The sequence below is a fragment of the Pezoporus wallicus genome, unplaced genomic scaffold (assembly GCF_028554395.1).
Source record: "Pezoporus wallicus isolate ANWC-B61680 ecotype Strahan unplaced genomic scaffold, APGP_CSIRO_Pwel_v1 contig_8057, whole genome shotgun sequence".
Taxonomy (NCBI): domain Eukaryota; kingdom Metazoa; phylum Chordata; class Aves; order Psittaciformes; family Psittacidae; genus Pezoporus; species Pezoporus wallicus.
In genome coordinates, this window is record NW_026637044.1 from 2,326,172 (window position 1) to 2,344,512 (window position 18,341).

General features: G+C 43.3%; 1 long non-coding RNA gene across 2 annotated transcripts; it reads right to left on the reverse strand.

Annotated features, from left to right (window-relative positions):
- Positions 1–11,849: 11,849 nt before the first annotated feature.
- On the reverse strand, positions 11,850–17,359 carry LOC130595783 (uncharacterized). 2 transcript variants are annotated; one of them, XR_008971395.1, is made up of 3 exons: positions 16,695–17,359; positions 13,917–14,015; positions 11,850–12,392 (listed from the first exon to the last, which is right to left on the reverse strand). It is a non-coding gene; the product is annotated as an uncharacterized LOC130595783 (long non-coding RNA). The 2 variants fall into 2 exon arrangements; XR_008971394.1 differs by lacking the exon at positions 16,695–17,359 and adding an exon at positions 14,318–14,532.
- Between the last annotated feature and the right edge of the window lie 982 nt (positions 17,360–18,341).

An 18,341-nucleotide genomic window follows, 5' to 3' on the forward strand; every position in this document is an offset into this window, starting at 1 on the left:
TAAAAGCATAGCCCGAAAGTAAGACCCTGATGTGAGAAACCCACAGCTGACATTTTTTATCTCATAAACTGTCCATTAATTCTTAGTCTAAAGCCTGTATCTCCCAGTCTGTTCAATTAGCACTGATTATTAAAAAGTTGTAATTTTAACTGAGGGAGTTATCATTTACACAACGCTTTACCTTTGCTTACTAGTATCTCAGACTTCCACTAGCAGAGAAAAAAAGAGTTATAGGGCTGTTTCTGGTTGCTGGGACTCTGTTGTTCCTGTTACTCATTTGTTAACACTGACCATATTAGCCCAGATGAACTAGCAAACTTGCAAGTAACTCTTGGGTATTGTTTAGGAGATAGAAAGGAAACATTTCCAAAGCCGGTTTCAATGCAGCCAAGCAGTTCTGAAGGGTAAGAGTGTTATGAGTATGTGCAGAATTTGCTCCTTCACGACTTGTCCCTGTGCTAGAGTATGAACATAAATGTAACCTGAGGGCAATAACAAACAATCTATTGGATTCTTCTAAAACAGACTTTGCTGCTTTCTGTGACATCCAACTTCAAGAAAGCAATGATTTCAGCACTGCCAGCTGCTGGCTTCCCAAACTGCTACTATAAGCCTTCCACAAGGCAACCTGGTTTTGGTTTAACCACAATCCCAACTTCTCTCCTCTAAATTATGCATCCTTTTTTTTTTTTTTTTTGACATCAGTCATGTAGGTCTATTCAAACCAGACCATGCTAGGCATCCTCTGGTAATAGGAGGAGGGAATGGACATGTAATGACCCAAGTAAGTGAAAGCTGGCTTGTCAGCTCATATGGACCCATGTAACTGCTGATTTCACACTAAGAAGAGAAGTAACCTGTAATTCAATCTAGTGCCTGCAAGCAACAGAACTCTTCTCCTTAAGGGGAAAAAAATATGTTATGAATGCAGAAAGCTAGGGTGGAAATTGAAATAAAAATTTAAATTAACTGAAAACTTGCGGTTTGCTCCAATTCCCAGACAGATTTCTTAGGAAGGTCTCCACCCTTTCTTGCAAACCTTGATGTAAAGGCAATGTTTTCACACACACGCACATGCATTTGCACATATGAGTGAGCACATACATTTTCTCATTTCTAGTTGCAAACTGTGAACAAGGCTTAAGCTTATATGACTGGTTAACAGCCCAGGGAAAGGACGCTGTTTTTACTCTTGCTTTGTGACTTGGACTGGAATAGGGAGAAAGGGGTAGATTGAGAGGTGAACTGTGCAGAGCAGCAAAAGACAGATGAGATGGAAAGGCAAAAAGAGGAAAGCAGAGGAATTTGCTGTATTTGTTCAAGTTCATCCACCTATTAATAAAGGGCAAATGAGGAGTGACAGGGAGGTAATGCTGAGCAGGCCTTCACCATTTCATAAACCATAGACTATAATTTCAGGGAGTAGAAACTCCAGATGACAGATTTTTGGACCCAGCCACAGTGCTGTCATGAGTCTGGGGAGAGGAAGAAGAGGGGGGTGACTGGGAGGGGGCACAGCTTGTGGAGAGGAGAGAGAGGTGAGAAAGGCTGAGGTCAATGGCAAGGTGCTGGTGGCAGCTCATGTTCTGAGGTCTTCTGTCGCAGGCACAGCAAAAGCCGCTGCTCAGTTTGGATGCACTTGGATAAGGAGCACTTCATAAACTCTGCACACAACCATGACATAGCTGGGAAAAGCTGACCAGCTCATCTGCTTCGGGGTGGCTGCTTATGCTGCATTACCTGAGATTTTCCCCGATCCAGCTTTACATGACTCAAGTGCCGGGGGCTGCATTAAGGAGGTGTGAATGTCAGGAGTCTGGATACCAGCCAAAGCTTATGAAGGTCAAGAGAGGATTTTTTCCACCACCTTCTACTGGACCTTCAATCAATTCCAGGTTCAGACTGAGACTTTCTCTTCATATACCCAAGAAAATGAGATGATGTGCCATGTAATGAATGGGACCACACAGGGGTGACTCACCTGGGGTACCTCTCTCGTGTCAAGTTCGCTGAGGACATCTGGGAAGATTCCTGCTTGGGGTACATGGAAAATGGGTGTCCCAGCAGATTTTTTACTACTGTCCAGAAGAAGTGACCAAGACAATCTCATGGGTAGGAAGATGTTCAAAATGTGGAGACAACATGCAAAATTAGGTCTGGAAAGGTAATATGGTGATTAGTAAATCCTGGGATGATTTCCTTGCTTTAGAGACATTTTTAACCACTAAGGACAGACTGCTCAGACAGCCAGGCAGACAAACCTCAGCTGCTGCTCCTTCACTTACAAATATAGGACCAGAGCAAGTTTCTAACCTGACAGGAGGTTCTGGTAGTGTAAAGGCATTTAAGTCAGTGAGGTGATTCAATGTTGTGATTGAGAATGAGTTGCTCCCTTAGCTTGGCTGGTCCTCATCTGCTTTAACTGCCTTTGCAGATCTCACCCAATGTGCTGAAATGCATCTTCAGCTTTGCCATCAGCTCTCAAATAAATTACCACAGAGAGGTGTTTAGAGACCCCATAGTTAGCAATGTGTTTTGAGAAAAGTGCTAAAGAATGATGAAGAGTTGGTGAAATTTCATGTTACAAATATTTTTACAGCTTTAGCCCTATTTTTAGTTAACAAATCATCTATGGACCAATTATAATTTCCTTCACACATATTAAGTACACACAAGAATTTGCCAGATACACTGGTGCTAACCCCAAACATTCAAAAAACATGAGTCAGCTTTCTGTCTGCTTTCTCCTCTCCCATCCCAGTCATATTATCAACTTAAACTTCATCAGATTTTTATTATGAAAATGAATGTAGGCTTTTTTTATTTGCTTTCTCATACTGAAAATTTTTCCATTTTGTCTTTTTAAGGGTTCTTCTGCACTTCTGAGGATTATTACTGTATCTTATGTTTAATAGAAACCTGAGATTTCCTCATAATTACTTGTCTTTCAGAGTGAAGGAGGCATAAAAAACTCTCCAGGCAAAGACTGGGACAAAAGCACATACAATCCTTGGATTTCCCCATTCTGGTTGTACCCATGTGGTCCTAGGTATTTTTCTTCATTACGTGGAATATGTAAGTAAGCAAATACTGTGATTACTGTTTTGTTTTCCCAGCTTGGATTGAGGGCATGGTCAGACCCTCATAAATGTGTATTGGAGCAATTTGAAAGCTTCTTTAAATGGAGAGCCATTCTCTCTTTGTCCAAGCTGATCATGGTGGTTAAAGGCTATTATTCACTTGCCTGAACATAGGTGTTCAATGCTATTTGAGATGTTCTAGGGTATTCCAGCTGGTCCCCAACATCTGGAGGACCATGAGTCTTCTGTAAGACCTGTCTGGTATCCACAAGCCCCATGTGGATGTTTGAGACTCCCAAGAGCCTCGAATCACATTAGGCATCTATTTTTAGGAAACTGTGTGCCCTTTCTCCAGCATAGGGCGATCCAACTAAATGGGATCTGAATGGCCTAAGCAAATTAGTACTTTGTGTTGCAGTAGATTTGTGGTAAAGTTTCAGTTCACCCAACAGCATGACAACTTACTTCTTAGAATTATAGAATCATAGAATAGTTAGGATTGGAAAGGACCTAAAGATCAACTAGTTTCAACCCCCCTGCCATGGACAGGGACACCTTAAAGGCCTGGGAGCAGACTGTGCCTGTGTGCAGAAAGATGAGCCAGCAGGAAAGAAGACCGGCCTGGCTGAACAGAAAGTTTTGGCTGGAACTCTGGAAAAAAAAAAAAAGAGTTTATGACCTTTGTAAGAAAGGGCAGGCTACTCAAAAGGACTAGAAGGATGCCGTGAGAGAATGCAGAGAGAAAAAAAAGGTCCAGGGCTCAACCAGAACTTAAACTGGCTACTACTGTAACAGACAATTAACAAAATGTTTCTATAAATACATTAGCAAGAAAACGAGGCCTAAGGAGAATTTCCATCCTTTATTAGATGCAGGGTGAAACAGTGACAAAGGATGAGGAAAGGGTGAAGAATTTAATGTCTTCTTTCCCTCAGTCTTTTAATAGTAAGATCAGTTGTTCTCTGGATACCCAGCCCCCTGAGCTGGAGGACAGGGGCAGGGAGCAGAATGAAACCCCCAGAATCCAAGGGGTAACAGTGACCTGCTACACCACTTAGACACACACAGGTCTATGGGACCAGATGGAATCCACCCAATGGTACTGAGGAAGCTGGCCATTTTCCATTATTTATCAGCAGTCCCAGGCTAACCAGGGAGGTCACAGGTGACTGGAAGCTATTAATGACCTGGACAAGGGGAAGAAATATAACCTCAATGAGTTTGCAGACAAAAACAAATTGGGCAGGTGTGTCAATCTATTTGAGGGCTGGAAGGCTCTACAGAGGGATCTGGACAGGCTGGATCAATGTGCCAAGGCCAATTGTATAAGGTTCAACAAGCAAAGTGCCAGATCCTGCACCTGAGTCACAACCCCATCCAATGCTACCGACTTAGGGATGGAAAGCTGCCTGGCAAAAAAGGACCTGGGGGTGTTGGTTGACAGCGAGCTGAATATAAACTAGCAGTGTGCCCCAATGGCCAAGAAGGCCAACAGCATCCTGGCTTGTATCAGAGATACAAGTGGGGTTTTATTCATGTTCTTATTTCTAAATATCAAAATCCATAAATGGATTATTAATGAGCTCCCATTTTGCTGATGGGGTCATTGAGGAAAAAAGCTTAAGAAATCCTTGTTCCCTTTGCTTTCATGTAACCCAGAGGACCACAGTCTGTAGATGCCTGAACCAGTGCAAAAGTTGCAGCCTGATCAACCAGCACTCAGAAGAATGAAGCAAAATCCCACCAGGATCCCAGCCCTTTTTAACAGTGTGCACAAAAGCCTTTTGACAATCAGGAGCAGAGAACTGGATCATAGAATCCTAGAGTGATTTGGGTTGGAAGGGACCTTAAACATCATCTTGTTCCAACCCACAGGCAGGGACACCTTCCACTACACCAGGTTGCCCCATCCAGTCTGGCCTTGAACACTGCCAGGGATGGGGCAGCCACAGCTTCTCTGGGCAGCCTGTGTCAGGGCCTCACCACCCTCACAGGGAAGAACTTCTTCCTCAGATCTCATCTCAATCTCCCCTCTGTCAGTTTAAAGCCATTCCCCCTTCTCCTGTCCCTACCTGCCCTTGTCAAAAGCCCCTCTTCCAGCTTTCTTGTCAGCCCATTTAGGAACTAGAAGCTCCTCTAAGGTGTCCCCAGAGCCTTCTCCAGGCTGAAGAAGCCCAGGTCTCTCAGCCTGACTCCATCAGAGAGATGCTCCAGCCCTGGAAGCATCTTTGTAGCCTCCTCTGGACTCACTCCACCTGCTCCATGTCCCTCTTGTGTTAGGGGCCCCACAGCTGAACACATGAGTGTTTCTGGATAACCAGGACCAGAAGAAAGTCCAGACACATTGCAGGAAGAGAAGAGACTGCAAGGCAGTAATGGGATGGCTTCCACACCGCCAAATCAGAGCTCTTCCTGTCCAACTAACTTTACAAGGGATATATGGAGGCTTAACTCTCATTTTAAGGTCATAACTTAAATATATGTTAAACTTCCATTATAGCTAGGTATATGCATGAACTGTAGTCTGTCTTTCTACATGGCTGATGCTTATAAGAGCATGTTAGTGCTCTTTGCAATTCAGGACTTTCTTTTTCATCTAATTGAAGAGGGCCACAGAAATGCTCAGCACATATAGCATCATCTGTAAAAGGCTTCTTTTTGGACCAGTGTTCATTGCTGTGCACTGTGGCAGACACTGAAGTAAATCCCTCCTGGCCTGTGTGGTTTTGTGAGAATCCAGGAAAAAAAAAAATAAAAAAGTAAATTTCACCAGATCAGCTTTCTAAGCAGTGACTTTCCTTGCGCTTTCCTAGAAACCCTGCTCTGCTTTTCCCATCTCCTGCCAAGCTGTATAGAATTGGATGAGCACAATTTTTATTTTTCTCCTTCTACATGAGCTGGTGCCAATGCAAGTAAGTTTATTATTGTAACTTAACCCTCTCTTGCAAAGTGTATTTAAATCACCTGGATTTATATTTTGAATGAAATCGGAACTGACCCTACTTTGCTGAAAATTTAGCTGTTCTTTATTTAATTTGCAAGGGTTTAAGTCAGCTGCAGTGGATCGAAGTTAAGAGAGTCTCTGGTGAGAAAAACCTATGAGAGGAGGGAGCAGCTGGAAGTAAAACAGACTTGCAAAATCCATGAGATACTCAGAGACAGTGCTGCCTGGCAGTCTTCAAATTCTACCTGTCCTGATGCAAAGGAGAACCCATTTTAGGGATTGGTTGGTTTGTTTGGTTTTTTTTGTTTTTCTTTTAAACAGGATTATAGACACCTATAATGAAATCTAACCTGGAGGCCAAGGAGTGAATGGGTGTCTGAAGGCTGCCTTCACTATACAGGCAAAATTGAGTGACTAACACAAGCTTAAATAATTTGCAGGCATCTGATATTAAAATGAAAGAAATCCCACCCCCACGTCTACTGACTGGGAACTGTGCCCTGCAGACACTTTTAATAGCTAATGTGGCTCCATGCACCCTAACCTTTCAGGAATGCTTTTTTCTGGGAGACTTATTGATTTTTCTGGATCTAAACAAAATCACAGGAAAGGGGAAAAAAGAGAAAAAAAAAAAAAAAGAGACTAAGAATAATAAAAAAACTAGCTAAGATGAAAACCAGCTGATAATCACCCTTAGAGAAACCCTTAGAGGATCTTTCTGCAAAGTTATTCTGAAGATGTATCAGCTTTGTAGATGTAGTCAGGACATCAAGTGGAGTTAAGAAAGTCAGAGAAATCACTTAGAGGGTGATTTCCAGGGTACCCATCATTAAGTCTAGTAGACAGTTCTGCAATCTCATCTGCCCGCCACCAAGAAGCAATATGACCAAGAGCAATGAACAGAAATCACAGTCTTCCAAGTTATTTATTGGAAAATGGGCTTATATCAGAATCTAGAGTATCTAGACGAATAAGATAATAAATTTTTGGGGAGTTTATTAGTTTATTAGACCAGACACTCTAGAATGTAGAATACATTGTGTCTTTAATGTTGAAAAAAGAATTCCAAACAAAACAGGTCTTTCAAATCAGAGGCAATGCTTTGAAACGAAGTATTTAGCTCACTTTGCATCATCCCTCTTCCATTTCATTTATCATCAGAATGACCCTCTGAGACAGAGTCATTTAAGACAGGTTCCTGTGAGTCAGTTAATTTGCCCTCTATATATGCATGTCTAGCTTCAGCTACTCCAGGAAAGATACTTAGACAAGATATCAAATTTTAGAGTGCTAATATTCATAGAATCGTAGAATAATTAGGGTTGGAAAGGACCTTAAGGTCATCTAGTTCCAACCCCCCTGCCATGGTCAGGGTCACTTCACACTAAACCGTATCACCCAAGGCCTCGTCGAACCTGGTCTTGAACACTGCCAGGGATGGAGCATTCACAACCTCCCTGGGCAACCCATTCCAGTGCCTCACCACCCTAACAGGAAAGAATTTCCTCCTTATATCCAATCTAAACTTCCCCTGTTTAAGTTTTAACCCGTTACCCCTTGTCCTGTCACTACAGTCCCTAATGAAGAGTCCCTCCCCAGCATCCCTATAGCCCCCCTTCAGATACTGGAAGGCTGCTATGAGGTCTCCACACAGCCTTCTCTTCTCCAGGCTGAACAGCCCCAACTTCCTCAGCCTGTCTTCATACAGGAGGTGCTCCAGTCCCCTGATCATCCTCGTGGCCCTCCTCTGGACTTGTTCCAACAGTTCCATGTCCTTTTTATCTCGAGGACACCAGAACTGCACACAATACTCCAGGTGAGGTCTCACAAGAGCAGAGTAGAGGGGCAGGATCACCTCCTTTGACCTGCTGGTCAAGCTCCTTTTGACACAGCCCAGGATATGGTTGGCGTTCTGGGCTGCAAGCGCACACTGCCAGCCCATGTTCATTTTCTCATCAACCAGCACCCCCAAGTCCTTCTCTGCAGGGCTGCTCTGAATCTCTTCTCTGCCCAACCTGTAACTGTGCCTGGGATTGCTCCGACCCAGGTGTAGGACCTTGCACTTGGCATGGTTAAACTTCATGAGGCTGGCATCAGCCCACCTCACAAGCATGTCAAGGTCCCTCTGGATGGCTTTCCTTCCCTCCAGGGTATCAACTGAACCACACAGCTTGCTGTCATCAGCAAACTTGCTGAGGGCTCACTCAATCCCACTGTCCATGTCAGCGACGAAGATGTTAAACAAGACTGGTCCCCAGTTTCTACTTGCAGAATGAGGATATCGTCATTGCCACACTTCACCTGGTGTTCTGAAAGGTTACAAGCTATAAAAGCCAATGTAGTAGCAGTAGAAGCCTTGAAAATACTTTCTGTTGCAGCCAGGCTTAAGCAGTGTCATCTTCAGTACTAAGTCTTTGTTCTTCAGTTTAGCTCTAGATCTTTCATTCTGCTTGCAGAGGTCCATCTTTTTATGTCATTCACTGTAAGTGATGAGCTATACCTAGTTCAGATGAATCCCTGAAACCACAGAAACAAAGGCTCTTCTTCACAACTTTTGGGTCATTTTGAAATCAGTGGCTTCTAAAGTGGTTGAAAAGGTCTATTGACCAGAATAGAAATGCTGCTTGATTGACATCATCATTTGTCACAGGGTTGGGGATGAAAAGTAAAATGTCGTCTCGCTTGATTCGTGAAAGGCTGTCCTTAACATCAGCGCTAAAGAATGTTCATTGTCCTTTCCCAATTAATGAGCTAAAGATAAACTAAACCACGAGTGATGTGTCCTCATCTCTGACCCTCCTTTGAGCAAGAGCTTGGACAAGGTGACCTGCAGTCTCCTCTGACCAAATTTGCCTATGGTACAGTAGGACTTTCACAGGAAAGGCTGTCTTGGAAGTGTGGAGGAAAGGGAAACCATCACCACAGGAAACTGAGGGTCACACATGCAGTGATTTGTCAGAGAGCCTGATAAACCAAGCAATCCCTCATCAGCAATCCAGCAAAGCTCAGCTTGGCGAGACTGAACCCCAAGGGAGTAAACTCCATCCTGGTTCCTGAGAGGAACAACTGTGCGTGGATGAGTCATTCCAATTGCTGCATTTAGGTATTGCTATTGCAGCAGTCTGATCCCATCACTAACTTCATAACCTTTGTCCTGCCTCAAAACTTTCCACTTTTGTCTACACTGCCATTCCTGACCCTTGGCTGCTGTGCCAAAATTTTTCTCCTACTCTATCATTCCATATCTGAGATGCAAACCTCAACGACAGCATCTTCCCCAGCTTAAAATTTCTCAAAAGAACATATGTCAGACCTTTTTGTATTTGGTCACCGGCAATAACTCCAAAAGTTTACCACATGCTAAGTCAAGACAGCACTCATTTTCTGAAGCCATCTTTCCTGTCCTTGTTTAGAGAGATATTTTGCCATTGCCTTCTTGCTTTCTCTTGGTCAGTACTTGGGAGGTGGGTTCACTTATTGCCACCAGGCTTATAGGGCAAGCAGTCAAGGCTGTGAAACTTCATTTGTATATTATTAATCTCTTTGAGACACCAAGGGGGATGTTGGGACCAGTGCTGGCAAGTTTTAATTATTCACTGACCCTTAAAAACCTAGTTAGTAGGAAAGGCTAGAACCGTCTTCTCTTTATAGCTGCTCACTTACCAGCATTTAGGAAAAAAAAGGAGGGGAGGGAAAAGTGCATTCATGGCACTTTTGCTAGGAATAGTGCAAAAGAGGGAAAAGGCCAGATTAATTTTTTTTTTATATATTTTCATTATTTAAAGATCAAAACTGCAAGGCAGCTTCTATCCAGAAGTTATTTTGCCATCTACAGCAGCAGGTTGAAGGGAACTCACAGCAACAATGGTCCCATGGTCTAGTTTATGAAAATAAACAGCAAAATCTGGAAAATGAGGACAGCTGCTTCTAAGAGAGGGGATGAGCCTTTGCATACTGATCCCTGAGCAGGAAAGGCAGATTTCCCACTCCAGGCATAACTGAGCTTGCTTAGAGTAGAGATAGAATAGATTGATAGATGGATAGACAGATAGAGAGAGAGAGAGACAGAGAGACAAACACTTTGTTCATAAAAGGCATAGCAGCACTGCAGTCTTCTGCCAGAAATCTGAGGCCAACATGTTCCAAGTTCTGCTGAGCAAAGCCCTACAAAATAAGTAGAAATGACCACAAATATGCCTGTGTTTTAAATTCTAGAGGAGTTGGCACTACCTGGTAGTCTGCTGGTTGGAAAGGGAGCAGCCAAATCTATACAATTGCAGCAAGGAAGCCTTGTGTTCTCTGCAAGGGGTGAATTTGTCAAGCAATGCCCAGCACCCAAGCCAAAGCTGAAGAAAGCCATTTGCAAAAGTGATCTTCCTTTTATGAAGCAACTTACAAAAGCTGTACATGTCACTTCAAAGAACAGAAACCACTGCTGTGGCACTTGAGTACCCAACCAAAGCAGATCACTCCCAGGCAGTTCTGAACCTTTCACTAAGAAGTGCTCAATCTCAGTGTATTGAGAGTCAAAGCTGGGACATCAACTCAAGAAAATCATAACCCATGGAAACAGAAAGCAGTGAACGGCAGCCAATGTGTTATTAACTAAGAAGTGTTCCCCTAGGTTTAATCTCTTCCCTTGTCTTTAAATACAAAGGGTTTGGAGGCAAAAAGGGCCACTTTTCTTGTGCATTTAATTCTGTGGCTAATGCCAAGGACACCAAGAAGGGTAGTTCCACACAGCTCTGAGAATTGCTATTTGTTTGTTTTATAAGGATGCTTGTACTCGGAGAGCAAATGGTCGTATTCCAGCCCTCAGCTGCAGCGCATATGGTAGACATAGACACGATAAACTCAAGAGAGTGATTTTCTGCTCCTTCAGTTGTCCATCCTTCCTCTGAATTGGGATTTAGACTTGACTCCCCAAAGGAGCACCAAAGCCCTTGATTGAGTGTCTATTCATATACACAGTGCCTAATCAAACATGAGGTCTTTCTCTAACCATTTTAACCCTGTAAGAAGCACCTACCACATTATTTTCTGGCTAGGGAGTGAGAGGACCCACCAATGCTTCCTGCTTCTGCACTACAAAGTCTACAGTTAGTATCTTCAATGAGTCACCCAGATTCAGACAAATACTCTTTCTACATGGGCCACCACAGAGAGATGACATGGTAGCACTGGCTAGGTTTCTATTTCCAGCAGCGCTGAAAGAAATGGAGAAACAGCAGGATTTTACTCAACTCTTTGAACATGTAACATTGGACATGTATTTAACATCAGTATGCTCATGTATTCCTATGAGGGCTGAGAGTGAAATAGTAGTCTTTACCATGGGGGAAGGATTGCATGTGCCTATTACTCAATTTGGGCATTTTAATCATGACTGATATTTTTTATTTTCCATGCATCCTGTCTTCTAACCTCAAGAGCATCAACCTTTTTACTTACCACTTGCTGTGGAAAGGGCTGAAAACCCATTTGTACTAGATAACATACTTTGGATTGTTTGATACTACATTGCTGTGTTTCCAATTACGTTTCTTTGCTTTTATCTTCTTTCTGTAATCTGCTCAGTCCCTCCCACTAATTAAAACCTTATTCGCCTTTTTTCCCCTTTCAACAGTGTTTATCCTTTGCATTGTTCCTTGCATCTCTGCTTAGCAAGATTGACTTCTGTTATCTTTGGGTTTTAAATATATATTTAGATTTTACTGGCACAGACATTTGTTAAAGTGATCCAACTGTTCATTACAGACCTCATGATTTTCCATAGTAAATTTTTTAGACAATCAACTCAGATCAACTTTATTTTGTGTCTCATTCTACATTCTTTCAGAGTTGTATTTTATGAAAAGCCCACCACTTCAGATTATTACCTTCTATATATAACATTCCCTCAGAATCAGTAGATATCTGATGATATTCTGATGGCTAGACCTCCAGATGTTTTATTTTATTTATCATATTTGGCTTGTTTTCTAGGACAAAGTCCAAAACAGACTCTAATCTCAGTCTTGCTCAACAAATTCTGTGAGGGGCTGTGAAAAGTTATTAAGGGGGTAAAAAAGTCTTTACATAACAAATATTTCTGCAAATCCTAGTGTTGTTTTATGTACTTAAAACATCTTAATCAATAATGACCTTGCAAGAAGACTAATAAGGATTTCTGGGGAGGGCATGGAAACTCTCAGAATAAAATGATTTCTTGCCAATATATGTCAGGAAGAAACTTTCCAAGGGCAACTTTCCATAATTGTTGTTTAGGAGGTTTTTGTGCTTTTTCTTTACAGATGGCACTTGCCACTGCTCAAGAGTCAGAACAGATTCTGGATCTGTAGCTTGATCCAGGATAGCAGTCTCCATGTCTAGAAAACAAATAGAATGAAGATGAGAGGAACCAAATGCGTAACATGCTGCAATGCCTTCCTGGCTGTGTGGAGTCTTGCAGGGCTTGGAACTGAATAAACACCATGCTGGAAGGACAGACCATGGCCACTTGAACTAAGGGGCATTCCTAGAGGTAAATAAAGAGGTGGGTGAAAACCAAGGGTCTCAAAATGAGACGGAATAAACGAGCCAGTAAGCTTGATGTTAACAATTCCAGTTTAGTGAGCAAAAACATTTAGTCTTATGAGAACCTCTCTGCAGTCCTGCATCCAGCTCTGAGGCCCCAGTATAAGAAGGATGTGAAGCAGTTGGAGCAAGTCCAGAGGAGGCCACAAAGATGAACAGGCTGGAGCACCTCTTTCTACAGAGACAGGATGAGAGAGCTGGGCTTGTTTAGCCTGGAGAAGGGAAAGGCCCAGGGAGACCTTAGAGCAGCCTTCCAGAACATAAAGGGCAGAAATGAAAGCTAGAGAGGGGCTGTGGACAAAGGCAGATAAGTTTGGGACAAGGGGGAATGGCTTTAAACTGACAGAGGGGAGATTTAGGTGAGACCTGAGGAAGAAGTTTTCCCTGTGAGGGTGGTGAGGCACTGGCACGGGTTCCCAGAGAAGCTGTGGCTGCCCTATCCCTGGCAGTGTTCAAGGCCAGGTTGAACAGGGCTTGGAGCAACCTGGTCTAGTGGAAGGAAGAGAGTGGAACTGGATGATGTTTAAGGTCCTTTCTAATCCAAACCATCCTGTGATTCTATGATTCTGTGAACCTAGTGGTGTGGTTATCCTGAATGAACCTACATGTCTTGGCAGTGCTATCAGGGTACCATCCCATTCCCCCAAAATAACACTACCTGTACCACGGGTTATGAACCTCCTCAGATAGTGCCTCCCATGGCAATACCAGAAGAGGGGTTTTGCGGCCATGTCAGGGCTAGGAGGAAAGTCTGTGGTGGTGCTGAGTTACTGGTTGCCTACACCCAGGTAGGAGGGAAAGAAAAAGGGGTCTTACAGCTCCCATTGCCATCTCTCACCAACACCATCACTGTAAGATGAAGGCTCCTCTGAACAGATTTCACACTCCAGGTGAGGTCAGAGAAAACAGAGAGCAAAAGATAGTTTTGCCATTCTAATTTCACTGAAGCATTATGTTGCATTGCGGCTTTCATGAGATCTCAAGCTTATTGAAGTGGGTAAGAAATTTTGCTGCAGCACACATTAAATAGCAGAAGGGCCATTTCTTATTCTATTCATTTTACAAAAAATGTTATCAGAAGATATAAATGAAACTCACCTTTCCAGTTTCTAACCCAGTCTTTTCTAGACTTGGTTAATCCACTATTTTTTCTTATTTGTCTTCTACTTTGTGGTCTTCAGAAACTGATACTTAAATTTCTGAATTTCACACAGGCAAATCTCTCATCACCTGCAGGCGTATACCTGCATGCTCCCTTCTTGACTCCTGTAGGTCTTCAGCTGAATACCCAAAGCATGAATATAAGCTGAACTAACCACATAATGAAGTACACAGTCTAATCTTGTCAAACTGCTCTGAAATTCCTCTCGTCAGGTTTTGTAACCTTGATTTCTTGCAGCCGGGCTGTCCCATATCTGCAGTGCTTTTGAGAAAGGCAGCAATAGAACAAACAAGACAAAACCAAACAGAATTCTTTAGAGTTTTCAAGAAAGTTTTGAAACCTTTTTTATATCTTAAGACTCTTCTCCCTAATTTAATGGAATTTTCATCCTTTTCTTTCAAACCAATTTCAAAATTGACATGCCGAAATTCAGAATACAAAAAAAAAAAGTAGGAAATTTGAGGATTTTCCCACTCCACCCCACTTTCAACGGTTTCCAAACCTTTTTACTATGATGGCCTGAGAGGGTTCTTTATTTTTACAGCTGCTGCATACCTAGTTCCCCTCACTGGAAGACGCACATGCAGCTCCAGCGATTCTAATCTTTTCATTCCAGGAAAGGAACCAGCTGTAAATCCACTGAAGCAAGATCAGGATACAGTACCAGAACTGTTGTTCTGGCCTCCCGCTGGTTAAGACTTCCCTTGAACTGCTCTCACACTCAGTCTTGTCATGGGTCCAGGAGCCTCTGTTTTAAGAATCCCTTCCCACCTCCCAGTTGAGACCTCAGTAAGCCTCTAAAGGCAGTGGTATTATGACTTTCATGATCTGGTGAGACACCTCTGCAAAGCAACAGTTGAGTCAGATTTGGAATAGTAGAGGGTGCTTGGTTTCTTCTGTCCTGACAGCACCCAAAAGAGGTGCTATGTTTGCATCCACTCCCAGTTTCCAAATAAATTGAATGTTAGGGATAAAGTTACTCCATGCACACTCCCTGTCCCTGGGTGATGTTGTAAATGAATTTGTGTAATGATGTTGTAGCACTCAACAGCGCAGTTCCTTCCCTCTTTTACTGCAAGCACGGCTGCCACAATCCTTGCTGATATTGTATCAGCTTTCCACTATGCAGTAGGCTATAAGACCAGAAAAAAAAAAACCTGGCATTCTGTAACAAAAAATCAGATCAATGTTTGCAAATACTGACAATTTCCCTGCACCCATGGAAAACTGCTCAGGGAGTCATCTCATGCTGGCGAGAATGTCACCTCCAGGGTGGGTCTTTCCCAAATTTTCACAGTAACCTGGCGCTGAGTGTATACAAACACTCACAATGACTGCTTAGCAACACCTCCTGCCAACCTAGGCAGTGGCAGAGTGAACAAAAATGTGTGCCGTGCTCTCCAGCAATTCCTGCAATGAAAATATATCATCAAGGAACAGTAAAACTTGTGTTGGGCTGGTGGGGATGAGGTGGAACAGGACCTCCCGCACCTCTTTCCACAACACTAACACAAGTCTGACTTTGTCTTCTTGGACTTGGCAAGTCTCATTTGAGTTCCAGTGAGCCTCATGTCCCCAGTAAAAGCTGGCACACATGAAAGCTATGTGTATATATATGTTGTGTCAGGGGACGGGGGAGGAGGAGGCAGTTCTGCAGCAGGAGCCAGCAGCCATTCCTACAGCCAAAGGTCAAGAGATCTGCAGGATTTTTCCAGACGTGCGCTGTCATTTCTTATCCTGTCTAGATCAAGGGTGGCCCAACAAAGGGGAATGCAATCATTTGGCATGGAAAGAGACTACTGCTCTAAGGGACAAATCCTGAGAGCAAAGGGCACAATACACTCCCCTGCCATAGCAGCCCTGTGACATTCTGCAAGACATCCGTCAGTACTTTTCAGTATACGGCAGGACAGGTCCCACTGATGGCTAGTCAAGACAGCTCAGGCTTTTCACCTTTGGAGCATCCATTATAATTAATTTGTTGGCAGTTTTGGAGACAGAGGTGCCTATATCAATCAGGAAAAACCATTCCAGAGAGGCCTGAGCTAACATAGGAGTGAGCTAGTACATCCATGCAATACAACTCTTTGCTATCTAAAGGTATTTACTCCAGTCAAACAGCCCATGGGCCACTTTGTGGGTAAGAGGGATGCTACTGATCAGCCACATTAAAAGGAAATACATCCTGTTCCAAACCTTCTTGACATTGTCACATCATTGCAAGCTTGGGGAAAACTCAGTGCATTGCTGAATCTTTCATCCTCACACAATACCTCACCATAAAAAGCTGTTTCTTCAGTTTTTTGAGAGGCTAGGCAGAAGATTTTCCTCACTGGAGGACAGTTATGGGAGATGGGCATAGAATAATGGAATGATTTGGGTTGGAAGGGACCTGAGAAATCATTTAGTTCCAAGACCCCTGCCACAGGCAGGGACACCTTCCACTAGACCAGGTTGCCCCTTCCAACCTGGCCTTGAACACTGCCAGGGATGGGGCAGCCACAGCTTCTGTGGACAGCCTCTGCCAGGGCCTCACCACCCTCACAGGGAAGAACTTCTTCCTCAAATCCCATCTAAATGTCTCCTCTGTCAGTTTACAGCCATTCCCCCTTGTGTGTCACTTGATAGAGTCCATTTGCCACCAGATTAGCTGACAGCAGGCTGAAGGTCTGTTCTTTCCTGTATATTAAACTGGCTTAAAATCCAGCACTTTGTATTTGAAACCCTACTGAGTGGGTGTTACTGATTCCTAGTCAAAACTCAAAGACAAGGCACCATGCAGTTTCTTAAGAAGCATTTAATAAGCACAGGAAACCTTGTAAATCATGTTTGGAAAAAAACCTTAAATATTTGGGACTTGTAATAAATTTTGAATTACTACTATTGGGTAGCTCCTCCTACAGACATCTTTCTTTTGCTGTTAAATACATACCATTGCTGTTCCTTCACAGGTAACTTCTCCAAGTTGAGGGTGTGACTGTAGAACACACTCAGAGCTAGAGAAGAATGACAGGATCTCAGATGTCTGCCTGTTGAAAGGTGGACACCTCTGTCAGAGCCTATAATAGTATCCTTTTGAAAAATAGTTCAGCTGAATACATTTAAATTTACTCCCATCCCCAGCAATATTTCAGCCTTGGGATTCATACCTGCCTTAGCTTCATGTAGATAATATGACATAAATCCGTATAAAGGCAACCTGGACCACACAACACTTTATTTCCTAGTCCTGTGTCCAACAAATCTTTGTCCGTAACTTGTATTTCCTGCTCCTGGCTGCACTGTATGTGTTTCAGTTGTACAAATGTCAGCTGAAAGTGACACCAGCTGCTCTGCAAGCTTCAGAGGCAATTTCTGAGCACAGCTCATAAATACAATTTCTTACATTTGGCTATGTCTAAGCTTTTTTAGCCATGCTATGCTGCCCTGCTCTCCACGTCTGCAAAAATTAAAGCTTCCCCATACGCATGCCCCTCCCTATGTCTTTGATCCTTTTGTCTGGACTGAAGAAATCCAAGCTGATATATAAAGCATGTGTGATACATCAGCCTGGTAGAAAGCTCCTTCGTGTATTAGCCCTCTTCTGGAGGAGTGAGATTTTTGTGGTATGATGCACAGAGCCAAACCTGCCAGCATTCCCTGGAAAGCAAGAATAAGGGGGAAAAAACTGAGTTCATTATTTGAGATCTGATCATATTATTATACATATGTATCTTCATTATTAAACCAAACATCTACCCAGCTAATTTCCCAGTTGCCACCCTGGCAAAGGGGCCCTGGAAACTGAGCAATGGAGTTAGGGAATATTGATCCGTTTGGAGAATAAGAGCTGGGTTTGTCCATGACGGTGAGCAGTAACATCTGGAGGAAAAAGAGGGTGTGTTCTTGAGCAAAGCAGCAGCTGGCTGCCCCATGCATCCACTGCAGCCACAGCTGGCACAGGCACGGCAGCACTGCTGCAGAGCTTCAGCCTCCCTCCACCAGCACTGCTTCCACATGCTATTGCTCTCACATCATATCCTCAGTCATTTCGCATTCTGCCCGTCACTTAGAACATTACATCGCAGTGGCACAGCATGGCTCTGGCCTCTGGCCCTATTCAGCATAACGATCCGAGGTGATGGGGTAGCCAGCAGCTGTATCATTTTCAACCTGGAGTCATGAGTTTGGCTGTTTCCAAATACAGCAGTAACTTGCTGTCAAGGGTTGCAGGACCATTCATACCAGCAGCAGATGATTTGTGTATACTGTCATACAACATTATTAGTGCTGTTCCCAAGTGGAATATCTCCCCCTTTGAGGCAAAGTCCAGCTGGTATTAACCAGCACAAAGGATTCCTATCAACTATCCTTTCTATTAAATTACTGACAAATCACTTTCTTCTCCCTGTGCAAAACACAACAGGCTTGTCAACCACCCCCTCCCAACACCACAAAAGAAACCCTTCTTCCCCAAGTGAACCACTGGCGATCAGAGCCAGCCCATACAACCAGCTCCCCCAGGGATGTGTAGATGACTTCTCTCTGAAAGAATCCTCATCCCACCACCACGTCGCAGAGGAGGGGGCCAGATCTCCAA